The 15,785-nt window shown below is 45.8% G+C and overlaps 1 pseudogene; it reads right to left on the bottom strand.

Moving 5' to 3' along the window:
• Window positions 1-3,645: 3,645 nt before the first annotated feature.
• Window positions 3,646-14,093, bottom strand: LOC124975898 (SH3 and multiple ankyrin repeat domains protein 3-like; annotated as a pseudogene).
• Window positions 14,094-15,785: the final 1,692 nt, after the last annotated feature.

Raw genomic sequence — 15,785 nt, 5'->3', positions numbered from 1 at the left:
CACAGAACAGGCCTCCAGCTGACATCTGTAAGACTCATACAGCTTTCCTTGTGCAAGGAGCGATTTCCAAACAGCCCTGACAGTACTTCTCAACCTAGAACACACACTGGAATGACCCACGGAGCTTGCCTGCATCTCTCCCTTGAGGACTGTGACTTAATTGGTTTGGGGTGTGGCCTGGGCATCTGGACTTGGACAAGCTTCCCCCAGTGAGTCTCATGTGCAGCCAAGGTTGGACGCCTCCCCTGGATGAGGTTGTTGCCTTGAGAATGAACCATGGCTGAGCAAGTCCACATCTCACAGCTGGGCAACCCCGGGCACACAGCACTATGCACAAGGGCCTGCCGCTACTCCTCCTTAACTAGTGCTTTCCAAATTGCCATCTCCTGCAAAATGTTTGCATCACTCTTAGCAAAGATATGTAAAAATACTATTTGTTTTTACTCGACAGACTTATTTTCAACACTATCATTCCGCCTCCTTCGCCTAATTCTATCTTATTTCTAACGGAGGCATTCTTGGTATCTTGGACCAAGTCTTGAAGTCTACTTATGGGACTTCAGAATGGTTAACAGGCCTGGTCCCCACCACTGAGTCACCAGTAGCTCCACTCTACCCCAGACCACTTGAACCCTACTCCCACTATTCCAGATGGGCTCCAAAGTAAAGCAGAGTACCTCCACCCTTGGCTGACCTGTTCCTCAAGGCAAGGTATCCATGAAACGACAGGTTTAACACACTCGTTATGTTTTTCTGATAAACACTAAAATAACAATTTTAAAATTAAAATATCCACCCATGGTTACCCACAAAACGCAACTTGACTACTGTTACCTTAGGCAAGAGTGTGTCTGTGGCACAAAGAGGGGATAACCCCTGGTAGAAACTGGGTTTATCAGGAGTTTTATTCCGTGGGTATCAGAGTTCTTAGACAGGTGTCTCAGGGCAAATGAACACAGTCCTTGATCTGTAATGGTCTAATTTACAATTTCTCAACTTAGGGTGGTACAAAAGTGATATGCATTCAGGAAAACTATACTTGGTAATGTGAACTTTTACCTTTCCTTAGGCTATACACAGTACAATCAGGATGATGACGGGCAGCGGCAGATAGCCCCAGCTCCCATGTGCCTGATCACTAGGGGGATGAACCCGTACTCTCCGTGTGCTGTGTGGCTAATCAAGATGCTTAGGAGGTTAGGTATATTAATACTTTTTTATTTTTTATTTTTTTTTGATACCAGGGATTGAACCCAGGGGTGCTCAGCCACTGAGCCACATTCCCAGCCCTTTTTAATACTTTATTTAGAGACAGGGTCTCACTGAGTTGCTTAGCGCCTCGCTAAGTTGCTGAGGCTGGCTTTGAATTCATGATCCTCCTTCCTCAGCCTCCCAAGCGTGATATTAATACATTCCTTTAAAAAATAGATTTTGCAACATTTTTTATAATTTTATTTATTTTTTAATGTGGTGCTGAGGATCAAACCCAGTGCCTTGCATGAGCTAGGCAAGCACTCTACCACTGAGCCACAACCCCAGTCCAATACATTCTTGATTTAGAGTCTTTCCAATGTACGGTGGGCTTGTTGTGATGTGGCCCTATCATTAGTTGAGTAGCATTTATAATGTACTTTCTCTTAAGTTTGAACAATTAAATAAAATCCCCACTCTAATTAAACACAGCCTGCTTTCCCTATCATGCTTGTTTTGAGAATACAAAATGAAGCCAATGAGATATTAAGGAACAATCTGACCACCACAAAATCTTCCAATTGTTTTTGTCTGCAAGAAACTCTCAGTGATACAAAAACTACACCTGGCTGATAGAGCGACCTGGGAACACAAAGTGTGCACACCATCCACCTCAGTTCACACTAACACCTGGTGTCTAATCTCACACAACTTCCTCCACCACAGAGAGGGAACCCTGCCCAGGCCACTCCACAGGCAAAGGCTGGGGCTTTCCAAGATCAACTTCCATATTTATCCTAGTATTAATGTATTTTTTGACTATTTACCATATATACAATGGTGCTACCATTTTCATACATTCCTCTTTTTTTCTTCATGTGTCACCAATGAGGTTTCTGAGTGTTGTGACATAACCCCATTTTCCCAATAAGCTTCATGTGTTTTTCATGACACAATTCTGCACAGTGCAGTAAGTTTTAATGAATTCATGTTGTGTTACAGCAGAACTGACTGCGACTTTAGGCTTGTCTTTTCAATTTTCTATTCTCATCAGAGTCCACCCTTCCCCCGCTTTTTGTTTTTTGCTCTTTAAAAGAAAATTTAACTTTTATTTGCACTATTGTATTTTTTTTCTTCTATTCACTTAAGAAATGTTTATTGATGGCCTGTATGGGACCAGACACTATGCAGTGCACTGTAAATGGCTTTTACCTTCATTGATACCAAGAAGTAGAGAGGAACAGAGTGACTGGCAGGAGAAGGAGAAGCAGAGAGGAGGAGAGGCCTGGGTCAGGAGACCACCTTATCCTCAAGGATCTGGTCCGGCACTCATCCTGACTGATCCACACCTGTTGCATCCACTCTAAGGATACCCTGCACACTGCACTGCTGGAAAGAGGCTTTCAGATTTGGCTGGGAGTTGGAAGAGGTTGAAAGGATACAAGGATCCAGAGCAAACTTCCAGATGATAAGTGCTGGAAGCAGTATTCTTTGACCTCTTAGGAGAGGCACCATGAGCTTCTCAAGTTCCCATTTATCTTTTGGATCCTAAACTGGAAAAAGGCAGGATGAACAAACCCTTAGAGTGACGCCTGCAGTCCCTAAGCTGTGCACCACTCACTACGCTGTGGATTCTGCAGTTCAGAACCGCCAGCAAGGTGGCCACTTGGGTGGTCTTCAGGGCAGAAAGGAGTCAGGAAGGAGCACCCCACCCAAACCTGGGGTGAGGGGACCTTGGGGCACAGAGGCAAAAGCTTGAGAAAGGCACACAAGAGGCTGGTCACCTGAACCAGCTCACATGCAGCCCATGAGGGCCCAGCCCAGGGATTCTACACAGAGTGGCAACAACTTCAGTGGCATCCAGCCCGCAGGTCAGCCCCTCCCTGTAACCCCATGCTGGGGTGCAGGACAGAGAACAAGAAAGGGAAGAAGGGGAGAGGGCAGATGGTACAATCCCACCTGTCTTCTTAATGCACTTTGAAAATCACACACAGGAGTCTGTGTTTAAGGGAGTACCATGAGAAAAATGTTTCTGGGCAGAAAATAGGAGTTAGTGGCTGGTCCCCAAAAGAAAAGGTGCCAGGGTGCTACAGGCCTCAAAAAGAAGGAAAGCAGGCAGCAGCCCAGGACAGATGGCACCAGTTTCCTGGGACAGTCACACCACCCATGAGGACAGGAGTGGAGGCATAAGCTGGCAGACACAAGTCCATAAAGAAAGCCAAACAGCTGGAGTTCTGGACATGCTCATGCTCTATGGCCAGCACCAACAGGGTCATGGAGACCAGCAGACCTAAAGGGCCTTCTATCTCAGAAAACAAAGCAAGACTAAATGAAGAGATGGCTAACTGGGGTGGGGGACAGGTGAGATGGGACAGAATGAGGAGGAACAGAGGGGTCTGTGAGTGAACAAGAGGAACAGGAGACAGGGAAAAATCCCTCCACATATTGCCCTGCTCACCGAGCTGCTGCAATGGGTGACGTCTTGGAAGGGTCCAGCAGGCCACCCAGGCTACCAGCTGGCTCCTCCCGCAGGGAGCGGGTGTCTTTGTTCAGCTGTTGCAGGCAGGAGCTGAGTTCGCTAATCATAGTTGGTTTGTCATCTTCAGGTCCAGGGAGCCCCGGCTCTCCACTGGGACCCCCACAGCTTGGATCTTCTCTGGAAGAGGAAGAGAGGGCGGGCAGGCCCAGCAGCAGAGGTCAGCAGAGCAGAGTCGGCCTGGTGCTGCTGGGCCATAAGCTCGCTGTCCAAGGACTGCTTCAGCAGTGGGTCGCTGAAGGTCACCGGCCCCTTCCCCAGTGGGAACTTGAGCTTGGGCTTGGGAGGCACTGGTGGCTTCTTGAGTAGAAAAGTGTGTCCATCAGCAAAGGAGGTGTGGGTGTTGGTGAGTTCCCCGCTCTCTGAGCTCAGGGTAGACATGCTGGACACTGTGGAGATGGTGCTTGTGGTCTCCAGGTGAGGGTCTCTGGAGCTCTGAGTGTCAGCCTCCTCCACACCAGAGTCAGCTTGCAGACTCAGGGGCAGGGGGTGGCTCACTGCTGGGCTTCCCTGAGGCCAGGCTGGGCACTGTGGTGGGCAATGGGCCCAGGCCTGGGGGTTGGGTGGCCAGCAGGATTCCATTGGCAAACTCTTCAGGGGGTGACACCAGTCCAATGCAGGCCAGCTCCTCCCTGGTCTCGTCATCACTGGAGGACAGCTGGGCAGGTGGCAGGTTCACAGCAGACAACAGCTCTGGCTCCTGCTCTGAGCTGCCCTGGCCAGGTCTAGGGTCTGCTGGGGTGCTGCCAGGGGGCTGAACCCAGGGACTAGGCAGAGGCTCTGCCACAGACGCAGTCTGCATGAGTGCTGGGGCCAGCTCCAGGGTACTGGGGCTCTCCTCTTCAGCTCCCAACCTGCTGGGCTCCTGCCCATTGCTGGTGGTGTGCACAACAATGAGGCTGGCAGGCCGCTGCAATAAAGTGTCCAAGACTCTGAGGGTCATGGACTTCTTATCCTCTGGTGACTTCCACTCCTCCTGGGGGTCCTTCTCTACCTTACTTTGGGCAGGCACTGGAATCCAGGCTGGACTCCACTGGGAGAAAGCTGGGGAGGCCAAGGTCCCTCCGTCTGAATCCCAGGCCTGTACATCGACAAACAGGGGTCCAGAGTGGTCTGCATCAGGGCTGTGCGTGAGTGTCGGGGAGCAGGAGAGTGCCTGTGAAGCCAGAACCCATTCTTGGGCAGCCAGGGCGAGGGCCAGGGGTGAGCTAGGGTCCAAGGGTTTGCGGGTGAGTGGATGGATGAAGGTGGAGCCTGAGGGCCTGAGGCCTGGACCACTGACCAGTGGCTTCAGGGCAGACACAGGGGAAGGGAGCAGCAAGTCGTGGCCTGTGGTGTGGCTGGCCCGCAGGAGGTGCTCCTCTATGGAGCGGGAAGGCTGCAGAGATGGCAAGTCCACACTGGGTGGGGGGGAGCTGCCGTCAATGGCACCCGCATGTCAGGGGTACCGCAGACCCCCAGCCCTTCGGCGTGGCCAAGATGGTGCCTGGCAAGGTGCCAAGGAAGTGCTGAGAACAAAACCAGGTACCTCCAGCAGACTAATACTCTCTGCCAACAAGTGGCGTTATTTGAGGAAGTTAATGTGATTGGTCATGGGTCCTCGTGGACACTGCATGATTGCTATATCCACACTATTGTGCTCCATTACTGTCCATGCTTTCTCCTCGTGATCTATAAGCTGATTGGTTGTTGTATGTAATGTAAGGCGCTTGCAAGAGCCGCCGGCCGCCGCGGCCAGCCAGAAGTAACTGCTAGCAGAAAATAAAGAACTTGCACCGATCCGGTTTCGTGTTTCTCTGCGGGCAGGGGAACGCGATAAATGGTGCTGAATCAAGACCGGGAACGAGAAAAAATATAAGGGTAAGTTCACATAAGTTCTCAAATCAAGAAAAATTAGTCTGAGAGTTCAAAAGGTGAGACGTCTCGAGGTTCGCGGAGCTGCGACAATTCATCACAAAAGGATCCCCGTAGGAGGGACGAGTCATAAAAAGAGGATCCCCATAGGAGGGACGAGTCATAACAAAAGGATCCCCATGGGAGGGACGATTCATCACAAAAGGATCCCCGTGGGAGGGACGATTCATCACAAAAGGATCCCCATAGGAGGGACAAGTGAAGTGGCCAGATACAGATTTATATAGTGGTACCAAACTGTGTATGTGTGTGCGTGCGTGAGACAGTGTGTGCGTGCACGCGCTTGTCTTTTTGTTTGTGTGTTTAAACTAGTAAACTACCTATTAGTGCTGTAAGATTTAATCATAGGAATAGAACTGTCTAAAACTAGGCTAAATTCAGAAATTTCATAAGAACAATAATTTTTCACAGACAAGGGTAAGTTAAGTGGTAAGTAATAAAGTAATAAAATAATAAAGCAATAAAGTAATAAAATAAGTAAGGCTAGAAAGCCCGGTAACAGAGAAAGATTAATAGGCTTTAAGCCCGGTAACAGAGAAAGATTAATAGGCTTTAAGCCCGGTAACAGAGAGAGGTTAATAGGCTGAAAGCCCGGTAAAAGTTCACAGAAGGCAGACTCGTTGCCTGGTAAAATTAGTTAGTTTCAATTTATGAAGGGGTACCAAATTGTGTGTGTGGTGTGTGTACTTTTCGTGTTGTTTGTGTGGTTCATCTGGGTGATTGGGTCAGCTCTTAGCAGTGTTAGAATTTGACCATGGGAACAAAACTCTCCAAAACTAGGATGCAGCAGCCTCTTAGGGAGTTGCTAAAAAGTCATGAAATGCCACTAAAAGCAAAAAAAAAAAAAAAAAAAAACAGCTCGAACATTCCTTGATACCATAGAGAAGGTCTCTCCGTGGTTTTTAAATGAGGGGCTGTTAATTATTCCACAGTGGGAACATAATATAGTAGCCATAGTCCCCACAAGTATTGGGAGATAATTGTTTCATGATTTTCTGCATTCAAACCTAATCTGATTTCTCAACCAGGTAAAAAAAGGGTTAAAAAGTCCTGGGTGATCCTCCCTCCCCCCTGCCTGGCCTTGTCAAAGCCTGCAATGCAATGTAAATTACAGCAGTCTCAGCGGGAAGGAGGAGGGGTAACCTGAAGAAAAGAAAAAAAAAGGTGTCCGTTTCAAACTTAACTAACTTATTTTCTAGGATTCTTTGTTTGTTTTGTTTTTCTTTAATGCTGTATTTTTGAGCTCATAATTTTGATCCTACATACCTAGGTTAATGATTTTTTTCTTTTTGATCAGTTCTATTTTTTATTCAACTGAAGTTTTTGAACATCTGTTTCATTGCAATGAACATTTACCTATAAAGTTACAAGGCCTTTGATTTTGTGTTATGTGTTATGTTGTGCTGTCTAATGTCATGTTTTGTCAAAACTGAGCGCTCTTAAAATTAAAATTTAAAAATGGATCCAAATACTTTTATTCACATGATTTAAAAAGGTTCAATTTAAATTGGGTAAACTAATAAAAGTAAAATATCTTTGAAAATAACTTGCAAGTCTCCAGGTGGTCAAACTAATGAAATGTTAATGTTAAACAATGTCTAATATCAATTGCTTCTAGGACTTTTCTTCAGCAGGAAAGAGGCAACGGATCCTGTTCAGGACACTTGTCTGATATCTTGGTTTTTATAAAATAAATAAATTGGAGTTAACATGTATGGGATTACTCAAATGTGTTTGTAGAGACGTCTGGTTAATTTACAAAGTTAAAATGCTAATTGTTAAATAACATCAAGTACTTTTAACTTCTTAAATTACATGGGGTATCATACTTAAACATTATTGGTGTTTTCATAGGTTGGTAAATAAAAAGGGTTTAAACTTGCTTTGTGTCATCACTAAACTAAAAACAAGGTTATTAGAAGTTATGTCCTAACAAGTGGAATTCTATATATAAAGGGTCCCAAAAGTTTCACCTGTGTTTCAATTAAGAGTACTATAAACAACAAAATATTTAATCTTATTAAAATAGAGTGATTTATCTAAATTCAAAAATTTCATAAGAGTTGTTTCAGAATGTGAACAAAAAGGGGTCAACAGATAGAAAAGACAAAATAAAAGGTTCTGGGTTTAAAATGTATTTAATAAAAAGGAAAAGGAAATGTTTCTGGGTAAGAAAGTCTGTGTGTAAGTAAAGGGCAAGTTTCAACAAGTCTGTATATAACTAAGTTGGTTGTATGTACGTAAAACAGCTAAAGCTATTTAAGGTTTTTCCTAAGGTAAAATACTAATGTTCTAATATAAGCCAAAGTTTAATCTATATGGTAAAATGACATGGTAACATGGCAAGGATTTCTTAGAAACACTAATTCACTCTTAACTTTGTGTCTCTTAAGTTTTATTCTTTAGAACAATTAGTCTTAAAAATTGGGGTGTATACAATTATGGTTAAACAACTGTTAAAGTATTGTACTGTGTTACAGAGTCTAAATTTTTCTTTAAAAACTAAATTTGGTAAGAAAAAAAGTGTCAAGGTAATTGTGAAATGGTTTCTAGTTGTATATTAAATGTGTTCATATTTTTCAGGTATACAAGTTTTAAAGCAGGAAATTTATCAAGCTGCTATTCTCCAGATAAACTTGTCTGTAATGGTAATTTTAAACTTATAAAGAGTAAATTTCATTGGGGATTAATTTCTATCATTTAGTGTTCTATTAGAGGACCTGTTATCAATAGGATATATGTAAAATTGGTTATATTTTACATTGAGATAAAAAATTTCAAATGTAAATGTATTTCTAAACATTAGAGCCTGACTTGTTTAAAGGTTAATTTTGTGAAACATGAAAATATTTTGCCACTTTGACACACAAAAGGAAAGTTAAAAGCTCTCTCAGCCTTTCTTTGATTCATGTTTTAGATACAATGTTAAATTGTGTTAATTATAAAGTTTGTATAGACTCAGGAAACAGTATATGTAAACTACTTAATGATATTTAAGGAAGAAGCAAAGATCAACATCAGAATTAGAACACTTAAGATCTATAAAGAGTCACGCCTTACCTGAGATAAGGCTCTGCCTCTCACCTTACTGCATGTTAGAGTGACTCCAAAATAAGTCAGGCTTCAGCTTATTTAAAGTTATAATCAAAAGATTGGTTTTTGTTGTAAAATTACTATGATCTCAAATAGGAAATATAATGTGGTTCTCAGTCAAAATTCAAGATAGCTATTATACAAGCAGAATATATTTTTACTCTTGCTAATTTCATTTTGTAAAACTGTTACCTGTTAATGTTTTACAAAGGTAGCTGCTTCAAAAACACGCAACCTAGGTAACTTATGATAATAAGCCATCACCTATAGAACAGATAGTGGTAACTTCCAGAACTAATGCAGACTCCAGTTAGATAAAAGGGTAAATAACTGTAAAGTTATAAACATTAAAGTTAAAGCCCAGTACTCTCACTTTATGACTGGTGAAACTGGCTTGCTGGATGATTAAGATCAAACTTAGAGATTGGAATTAAATACAGAAGGCAAGATAGGCCAGTATTTGGATCTTTTGCCCTCAGTCAGCCTGAACCCAGGGAATAAAAGGACTTCTCTAAGGAGTGCTGCAACTCTGGGTCACACAACCTCCTGATCAAGGAGATTGTTGAGACTAGAGGATGAAGAATCGCTCAGTGCATCTGCTGCAGAGGAGGGTCATGAAAAAAGGGAGACATCCCTTAATGCTTCCTAAGGAAGTCACCTCATCAAGGAGACCCTGCCTAACCAATGGTACTGGAGAAGCTAAGAAACTGCTCTTCAGTTCTCTACAAGTGGCCCCTGTGGGAACTCAGCTGACTCTTTAACAAGACAGGAACCAGGTCAATTTGACCAGCTTGGTCCTAGACACCCAGCAAAACAGTAAAAACCAAAATATAGCCATTCTTGGGCATTTAAGAGAAATAATAATTAAATGTAACTTAGGATGTACACTTATGTTAGTCCACTAGAATGAAGACTAGAAGCTACAAATAAAAGAAAGATTCTTCAGCAAATGTGCCTGATAACTATCAAGAGAAACTGCCAGAGTCAGAAGTTTTTAGTCAGTTTAAGGCCTGCAGATCTTCCTAAGCTACACAGGTAGACTTAATCTATGTTTGCTCGTATGATTACCTAGCCCTAAGTAACAGAAATATAGAGCTCTCTACTAAACACAGGTTATACCAATAAAGGGATATTTTACACAATCAGATGACTTAAGTAGCTTAACTATATTTTTTGGGATATCTATGACATTAAGAGTTAAATGTTGTGTTTACATTCCTGATAACCTGGACTATGTTAAAGTTCCCAAATAAAGGCCTTGTCCTTTCCAGCCTTTGCTAGGTCTAGTTATGGGAACAATTTCTCAGTTCTTCCACCTCCTGGTGAAAGATTGACTTCTGTCATTTTCATGATACTCAGTGGCATGTTCCAGATGCTGCAACATTTACTTTGTACTAATTTCATTTCAGTACTCATGTCTTTTTGTTCTTCTATCATAGAAGCACCCACCTCCAGATGACTTTACAACCTGCTCCTCCCCAACCAGACTTCTACCTCGGACCCCTCGATTGACCCGATTTTTAAAAAAGGAACTCCAAACTGCTTGCCCCTCACTGCCCCCTTTCAGCTTCGAAGCAGCCAGAATGACCGACGCCCCCTTTTCCTTAAAGCAGTTGGGAGTTCCTATAGCTAAAGCGGAGAATGAAGCCAGAATTAAGGACAGGTAGTTAGTGTAGAAATAGGGAATCGGGTCAATTCAAGGAAATGAAGCCATGAAGCCATCTGCCTTTGCAAATGTCAAGGATCTCCGGAGCCCATTGATTACCAAATTTACCTGCCTATAGGGGATGTAGGGTGCGCTCACTTCTCGGGACTTTCGAAATATCAGCTTTCTCCCTGCCGGGAGAAGTCTGTATTATTCCCTTTAAACAATCCAAACTATGATCCTTACTCAACAGTACCAAATGATTAAGCAAACTGATAACCGAGGCAGGATGGACAAATGGATATAAGATTCTATCCATGATAAACAAAAAGGGGGAATAGAGGAGACCTTCAGGTCCCCTAAAGATAAACTTTCTCTTTGTCTCTTTGTTTGGGGTTTTTTAACTCTGGGTAATAAGGGTAACCCGGTGCTTTACTGGAGCTGCGGCTCAGTTTGTGTGTTTCCACGGAATAAACTAACTTACAACCTCTTTTTAGTCTCTTAGGAGGAACAGTTCAACTATGTAACAAAACAACTGCTTCTCTCAATTGTACTTCAGATTTGTGCTATCTCTCAATGTTAAAATGCTTCTAGGTTCCTACTGGCAGACTTAATGTGTGTTCCTACCTTCCTACCAGTCCCAGTCTCTGTTACAGATGATGAATTGCCAGTATTGCTTTCCAGAAATAAGAGGGACTTTGGAATCACCACGGCAGTCATTACCGCCGTAGTTGCATCAGCGGCAGCAGCCACTGCAGCAGCTGTAGCCTTAACTGCGTCAGTACAGTCTGCAGCTACACTCAATAATGTGGTTCAACAGACTGCTACTGCTTTATCCACTCAGCAAGCAGTGGATCAACACCTAAAAGCAGGGATTCTTCTTGTAAACCAGCGAGTGGACTTACTTCAAGAACAGATGGACCTTTTACAAGAACTGTTAAGCATGGGGTGTATTTATCATCTGCCGGGACTGTGCATTACACCTGTAGCTTATCATAATCTTAGTTATGCAGCAAATTTGTCTAAAATCATATCTACTCAGCTACGTGCCAATTGGTCTTATAAATTTGATAATCTTACTGCCATTCTTAGATCACAAATTGTTAGCCTCAATTCTACTAGAGTTAATATAGCCCCTATATCTGAAATGCAAAATTGGTTATCCTCTTCCTTCAGTTTTGTAAAGCAATGGGCAGGAATGGGAGCATTGTGTGTGTTAATGATTATTGCAATTATCTTCCTCACACGCTTTATCATGCGTATACGCCAAGTTCATGCCAGAGATCGCATCATTTTCCATCAAGCCATGATGGCCTTAGAGGCTGGCAGCTCTCCTCAAGTCTGGCTGAGCATGCTGGATCGGTAGTCAATGACGGGTAAGGAAGGAGGTAATCACGTACCGACCTAAGACAGGAGCTGTAGCATGCTCTGCAGTTATCCGATGACGGGTAAGGACGATGGTTGACCACTCCGCCTAAGACAGGCACGATCCCGAGCCAGCATTCTTTTAATAAATAAAAAAGGGAGAGCTGTCGGGGTACCGCAGACCCCCAGCCCTTCGGCGTGGCCAAGATGGCGCCTGGCAAGGTGCCAAGGAAGTGCTGAGAACAAAACCAGGTACCTCCAGCAGACTAATACTCTCTGCCAACAAGTGGCGTTATTTGAGGAAGTTAATGTGATTGGTCATGGGTCCTCGTGGACACTGCATGATTGCTATATCCACACTATTGTGCTCCATTACTGTCCATGCTTTCTCCTCGTGATCTATAAGCTGATTGGTTGTTGTATGTAATGTAAGGCGCTTGCAAGAGCCGCCGGCCGCCGCGGCCAGCCAGAAGTAACTGCTAGCAGAAAATAAAGAACTTGCACCGATCCGGTTTCGTGTTTCTCTGCGGGCAGGGGAACGCGATACCCGCAGACAGGAACACTGTGGACTGATGCCATTCTTCAAGTCGCCGCTCTTTGCCAGGGCCAGGGCCCAGACCTGGGCCTGGGCCCTGAAGCGAGCCTCTGGCCATGCCCCGTGCCAAAGTCAAGGCCGCCCTACTGGGCACAAAGTGCGAAGGGGATGGCTCCCTGGCAAAGCTGCCGCCAACCGGGCCAGGACTGCCCACAGCCAGGGCCCAATGCTCCAGTGTGTCCTCCACCTGCAGCTGCTTCACCAGAGGTGTCTTGTGGCCCTGGGGCTTGGAGGGCGCGAAGAGGCTGGCACTGAAGGGGCCCAGGTTGGCATAGGGTCTGTCGGGCCCAGTGGCCATGGGCTGTGCTTCGGGCGCTCCAGCGGTGTGGTGCTGGGCACAGGCCGGGGCATGTAGGCTGCTTCCGGTGGCGAGTCCTGCAAAATGATCATAGAGCGCACGTGTGTCTGCCGCTCAGGATAGGGCAGTGGGCCTAGGGGTGCACCTGGTGCTCCTCCAGGCCTGGCTTTAAAAGGAGCATACAGTGTCGTAGACTCTGCCGGGCGAGGGTGGTGGCAAGAATGCAGGGGGTGGCCCAGAGTTGAAGTAATAGGGCGCCTTCGGAGGTGGAGGTGCAGTCTGCCGCGGGGTGAAATGCCACGCCCCTTGCGCCCTGAGTCCTGCATGGATGTGCTGCTGTGCTCTGCAGGAAGCACCCTTCCAGTAGGGAAGCCAGCTTTTCTTCCTCCCCTACAGACTTGGCCCATGGAATCCCCTTCCGCAGAGAGCCTGGCAGCTTTTCTGGGCTTGGGAGGCCCTGGCACTCAAACAATGTACTGATTGATCTCATCAGGGGTGATCCTCCAGCTGGTGGGCCACTACTTAACAGTGGCTGCTCTGGAGTGGGCATCTGCAATGTCTGGCCTCAGTACTGGCTCTGCAGCAGCTGCCAGGATCTCATCCAGCTTCTCAAGTTCCTTGAGTTTGGCAGTCATGGACTTGGAGCACAGGGTCAGCGTGGTGCTGGGAGCCCTCTTGGGGGAGGTGGGGCTATGCGCTGAGCCTCCTCCTCCTCTGGCTTCCTGGTCACAGACACGACCTTCACCCTGGCGGACCAGGGCCACCACCTTCACCACACTCACCGCGTTCACCTCGATGAGGAAGTCTTCCATGCGAATCCCTGCCCTCCAGGTTGCGCCCTCCACATCCACGGACTCCAGATACTGGAGCGCGGGGAAGGCCGGCGTGGGTGTGAACTTCTTGATGGGGATCTCTGCTTTGGACCCCCCCCAGCACAAAGCCAAAGCCCTCGTGTTCCCGTTTCTGGAGGACAGCCACCTTGTCATCAGTGACGTAGTCACTGTGTGAAGTGAGGCTGTCATAGGATCCCACTGTGTAGTGGCGGAAAAGCCGCTTCCTCCGGTCCTCCCGGGTTACATGCCCTGTGTCATACTGTCGCATATGCACCTCTTCCACACAGTCAGCTGGGAACCAGCCTGTGCGACCCTTCAAGGTCCCCTCCCAGAAGCCGCCTTCCCGGATGCTGAGCACCTTCAAGGCCTCGCCGCGGTGCAGTGGAATCTCACCTTGCCCTGCTGGCTGTGCGCCTTCACCACAATGAACTTGCCGCTGGGACTGCGCTGTAAAGTTTCCTCTTCGGGTCAGGGTGGAGTCTTGGGGGATGCGGGGGACGCCAGGCCCTGGTGTGGCGCATGGCCTGGGCCACCTGACCCGCTTGGGCTGTAGACTAGCACGTAGGTGATGGACGAGATGCCGGGTTCAGCAGGCACGCGAAGCCGGAGCCCGGGGCCTCCATGGCGAAAGGCTGGCCCCACCACCGGCCTCACCGCGGCTGCCGCCGCAGTGCCCACCGCCCGCTGGACGCCCGCCGGGGTCCACACCATGGGCAGCGCTGCAGTGCCCGGCCCACTCCTATTGCATTTTTTATTAGTTCTTTTTAGTTATATAGGCAGTAGAGTGTATTCTGACATATCATACACACATGGAACATAACTTCCCTTTTTGTAGCTGTACATGGTGTGGAGTTCACTGGTCGTGTGTTCATGTATGAACAGAGGAAAGTGATGTCCCATTCATTCCACTGTCTTTTCTCTTTCCATCCCCTCCCTTCCCCCATCTTCTATAGTTCACATCTTCTTTCCTTGCCTAGTAAACCTTAGCATGGGATTCAGCACTAGAAAATCCATACTCAAAGCTTCCTAATGTTAGGTCTGTTGATGTATCAATTTTTTAAAAAAGGAACTGTAATTCCTACTTCTACAAAAATAAAAGCTATTTAAAAACCAAGAATCATGTGAATGTTTCATTCACTAAAACTTACACTAGGCTCTGTGTGTGTGTGTGTGTGTGTGTGTGTGTGTGTGGCTGAGATTGTGGCTGAGACATGCCTGCTCAATAACTTGCCATGCTACTGAATTAAGTTGTTCCTTCACATCTCAAACTGGTAAACTGTTCTGAAGAGGGCAGCATCTGGCTTTCTCCTCACACGAGAGCAAAGAAGAAAACAAACAAACAAACTTCATTATGGCTGAGTTGGACTCCTGTCATCCTTTCAGTATGGATTCTTAATTTTCATAAGATTTGAAACTGAGCTTACAGCTTTAATAAGATACAAGAAAAAAACCCAGAGTAAAAGGAGTCCTCTGGGGTCTTCTTATCCACTAGCTGGGCTTCATGGTGCTCATTGGGATGGGATAAATAGATGCCATGAGCTGGGGGCCATGCAGAGGTGCACAGGCCTGGGAGGGCAGGGGTGGGAGAGGGGAAGGAGGGGTGAGAGGCCCTGAGCCAGCTCCACCCTGGGGTCTGGACACCCAGGCCTGAAGGCGAGGGCAGGGCTTGGGAGGCAGGGAGCTCCCTCTCTGTAGGCCTTCCAGAATGGAAAGCAACCACCAATACTGAGTTTCTAATTTTGAATTCATGCTGAGGTTTTTGGTCTTTTTAATTGTAAGTATTAACACCCAGGTATAAGTCAAATGAAGTTCAAAGCAAATAATTAGATCTTTTCATGTCATAAATACTGCTTTGAAAACAACTAAAAATAATTCATAATGCAGAACTGTTAAAACTAGGGCACAAACCTAAAAAAAGGAGTCAAAGCAAATCATTAACTTCAAACACTATCATTCATACTTGGGAAAAAACCTAGATATATGTCAAACTTTTTAAAAAGTAGTTACCCCATGGCTTATCAGGTCTATTTAAAAAAAAACAAAACAAAACTCGTGTATTGTTCGATACTTCTAAAATGGCCATAGCTGACATGATTATCAAACACATACTTTAAAAAAAGAGAAATTTTGTTGGGCGTGGTGGCATACACCCATAATGACAGCCACTTGAGAAGCTATGGAAGGAGGATCGCATGAGTTCAAGACCAGCCTGGGCAACTTGTGAGACCCTGTCTCAAAAGATGAAATAAGATGCTCTGGGGATGTGGCTTAGTGTACTTCCTGCCTGGCAATGTGAAGCCCGAGGTTCAATCCCC

This window comes from Sciurus carolinensis, unplaced genomic scaffold, assembly GCF_902686445.1.
Source record: "Sciurus carolinensis unplaced genomic scaffold, mSciCar1.2, whole genome shotgun sequence".
Classification (NCBI taxonomy): Eukaryota; Metazoa; Chordata; class Mammalia; order Rodentia; family Sciuridae; genus Sciurus; species Sciurus carolinensis.
This window is presented reverse-complemented; position numbering and strand designations above follow the sequence as displayed.